Source organism: Talpa occidentalis, unplaced genomic scaffold (genome assembly GCF_014898055.3).
Source record: "Talpa occidentalis isolate TD23 unplaced genomic scaffold, MPIMG_talOcc4v2.1 talOcc4.2, whole genome shotgun sequence".
Taxonomy (NCBI): domain Eukaryota; kingdom Metazoa; phylum Chordata; class Mammalia; order Eulipotyphla; family Talpidae; genus Talpa; species Talpa occidentalis.
This window is the reverse complement of record NW_023602073.1, coordinates 47,194,633-47,198,290: the sequence shown is the minus strand read 5'-3', so window position 1 is coordinate 47,198,290 and position 3,658 is coordinate 47,194,633. Positions and strand designations below refer to the sequence as shown.

At 50.3% G+C, this 3,658-nt stretch overlaps 1 pseudogene; it reads left to right on the top strand.

Annotated features, from left to right (window-relative positions):
* Positions 1–2,628: 2,628 nt before the first annotated feature.
* LOC119253225 (ATPase inhibitor, mitochondrial-like) lies at positions 2,629–2,962 on the top strand (annotated as a pseudogene).
* Positions 2,963–3,658: the final 696 nt, after the last annotated feature.

The following is a 3,658-nucleotide window of genomic DNA, read 5'->3' as shown; positions in this document are numbered from 1 at the left end:
AGTCCCTGGGATTCTGAGTGCCTGGCCTGGATTCTCTAAAAATGTTGGCCTTGACACTTAAAGGACACTCCACCTCTGGGAAGCCCACCCGCAATTTTTACACCTCCCCCCAAAAAAAAATCTCCATAGCAGCGACCAGAGCCTCTCAGATTTGGACCATGGGGCCACCCACACCCAGTACAGCAGAGGGCCAATGTGACCCCTTTGGGTGACAGCCAGGTGGGTCAGTGAGCCCTAAGAATGGTCCTCGCATTCCCAAGCTACCTGTAGGTCTTCTCCTAAGACCCTGAACCGACCAAGTCTATTCTTGGGTCTGGGGCTGATGGACCCATCTCTCCTCACCCTCGAGGAGGGCAGGGCCTGAGTCAGGCACAGATGCCGAAGGATGTGAACACACGTGAAGTGGGCATGCTCCAGGCTTTGTGGGCTGTGTATGGACTTACAGGGAGACCATCCACGCTGACCAAAAAGCCACCAAAATCTCATGAAAGAGACAACATTGGGGCTACATTCTGAGGTAGAAGTTGTTGCATGAAAATGACCTGAGGACGGCAAGGGAAGGGCTGACTGAAAGGTTTGAGAAAACTCAAGTGCACCGGGGGGAAAACCGCTCAGGAGGGATGCCCCAAACTTGCTTTGTCCTTGGAAGTCTCCTTGGTCGTTACCTAGCAACAGAGGCCCACTGGGGCAGACATGTCCCATAAGCTCAAGGCCTCACAGCTCAAGGCTTCACATATGCGGGGTGTGTGTGTGTGTATGAGCTCACGCACACGGCAAGCGAGGCAAGGTTGTTTAGGTTTTTTCTGACTTATGAAAAAACGCAGATGTCTCTGTTCCTATTCCTATATAACCATGCTGAGAAAAATAGAGAATCACTGCTTCTTGCTCATAGCAGTCCCCTGTCTGGTTCATACTTTACGATATGTGTCCCAGGTCACCGAGTCTACTTAGAGGCTCATAGAAGTAGGTGCCGCTGGGCACCCAGGACAAGAGAACATGGCCAGAATCCAAGACATGAATTTCTTTGCCTGCGCCAGGCCAGGGCTCAGACTGAGCTGACTGAGAAGCCAGGTGCCTCCTAACAAAAAGTGTGTCCCAGCATCTGACCATTCAGAATCACAGATGCTACATGCCCATGAGAGAGACAGACAGACAGACAGACAAAGAGAGAGAGAGAGACAGAGAGAATGAGACAGAGAGAGAGCGCTTGCACTGATTTGAGAAACAAAATTCTGCTGAAGGGCTTCTGAAAATATGGAGTCCTGGGGCTCACCCTGGAGTTTCTCACCCAGTAAGTAGGGCAGGGCTGGGGTCTGGAAATTATATAACTAACATGTTCCCTGGTGGTGCCAGTGCAGCATTTGAGACCCACCAGCCTGAGTCTGCCTGGTTTGGTTTCTGATATCAGCAGAGGGCTGTGAGGGAGAGAGGGGGCAGGATAAGGCAGACCACACCTGGCCCTTCCTAGATCTCACTCCCCGGTAAGCCAGTGTTTGATTCCCTTGGGGTCCGAGGAATGCCAGCAGGAGCCAGGGGAGGGTGAGCGGGTGACCCAGACAGAGCCTTCACAGTTCCTGGGTGGCCTGCAGGCCCACAGGCTGTTCCTATACCGTCATGTGCTCCCCACCCCTCTACATTCACCTCTGGGCCTTGCTCTACTGCATCTTGGCTTTTGGCCACTCATGTGGCCTGCAGAGCTCTGGGTGTGCGTCTCATGCAAAGATGGGGCAACATAGTCTGACAAGCACGAGCAAACATAGGAATAAAACAACAGGTGCATATGAGGGCCCTGAAGTTTGACTAATGGCTTCATTCAAATGCCCCCCATACCAGACCTACCCAGGTGATTTATTTTCTGTTGTTGGGACCTGTGTCCACCTGGACACTAGAGGGCACGCTCAGCTGCTGGCGCTGCAGGCAATGGGTCCCTCCCCGCAAAATATCTTAGACTTTGGGCTTTCCTATTACCTAGATTTGGCTGATTTCCTTCACTAAACAAAATGGCAATTGTTCATTTATCTTATCTCATGTTACTTTTTAATGATGAGAGACAAATATGTAATGCTGTTAAAAGAGAGCATACTGAGGGCCTCCCCAGTGGATCAAGGAGTTAAGAGGCAACCTATGTAGCTGTTTGCAGCCACCTCAGCACAAGTCGGATCCCCCGCCAGGGAGGTGTCCCACATAGTGCCGCAGACCTCTCCTGTCTTGCCTGCTGCTCCTCTCAGTAGTGTATTTCAGAAGATCTATTCTGTTCCCCACTCTGCCACTGATGAATCCTCTCCCCCCCACATCTCTGTCCTGTACCCCAATTCTTGTATGCATAAATAAATAAATCTTTAAAAAAGAATATGCAACCTATGAAGTTATCCACAGCCACGGCAGCAGAAGTTCAATCCCTGGCCATGGAGCTACCCACATGGCACAGCAGACCTCTCCTTTCTCACCCGCTGCTCCCCTCAGCAGTGTTTCAGTAGATCTGCCTGTTCTGCTCCCAGCCCTCTCTGGTGAATCCTCTCACCCACCCCCAACTCTGGCCTACTCCCCAGTTTTTGTATGCATAAATAAATAAGTCTTGAGAGATGCTGCGCCACCCGCGCCAGTGACGAGAAGGTGCTGCGGGGACCCATGGCCGTTGCCGCTCTGGCCACACGGATGCGGCTGGGCGTGTGGGGCGCGCGGACCATGCAAGCCCGAGGCTTCGTCTCCGAAGGGGCCGATGATGCCAACCAGTGCGGGCTCCGTCTGGGAGGCCGGTGGGGCCTTTGCAAAGAGAGGGAAGGCCAAAGAGGAGCGATACTTCCGACAGAAGACAAAAGAACAGCTGGCAGCCTTGAAGGAGCACCATGAAGATGAGATCGTTCATCATAAGAAGGAGATTGAGCGTCTGCAGAAAGAAACTGCACGTCATAAGCACAGAATCAAGAAACTAAAAGACCATGAGGATTATTAAATGCATACAGTTCCCCACAGAATGACGACATATTATTGCCCCCTGCTATGTAGAAGTTCTGGTTTAATTGACATATATCTGCGTGCAGCCAACACATTAAAATAAATTGTCATCAGTGAAAAATAAATAAATAAATAAGTCTTTAAAAAATAAAAGAAAAAACTGTAAGAAGCTGTAGGAGGTTTATTAGAAGACACAGGCCAGCATCTCTGATGTAAAGGCACAGGGTTAAAAAAAACAGGCACTAGCCTGAGATTTATGCAAGGACAGACAAAACGCAAAAACAGCTCCCTCACACAAAAACAGGATAGGTTGCAGATGGTGAACCTAACTTCGGGGTTTTTATAGTAAAGCTCATGTTTTGGGTCAGGGCATGAGCTGTGTGATGGTGCAGTGTCTGACAGCCCAGCTTTGGCCAATGTCCTAACGTGGATTAACTGATGACAGTGTCGTGGGCTTTTTTCTTGTTATTTCTCTCTTGTTATGTCTCCCAGGGGTCCCGCGTCTCCAGGGGTCCCAGCCCTTATCCCTCCTACTACACCTCCCAGGGCCCCCGTCCCCTACCTGCCTGTCAAGATCTAGCCCCTCATCATGCTTTGCTGCACCTGGTGTTCCTATCCTTAACATGTACCATGGAGACCACCCATGAGAGACACCAGGAACTATCCATGTCTTTTTTTTTTTTAATTTTCTTGTTACTTCATT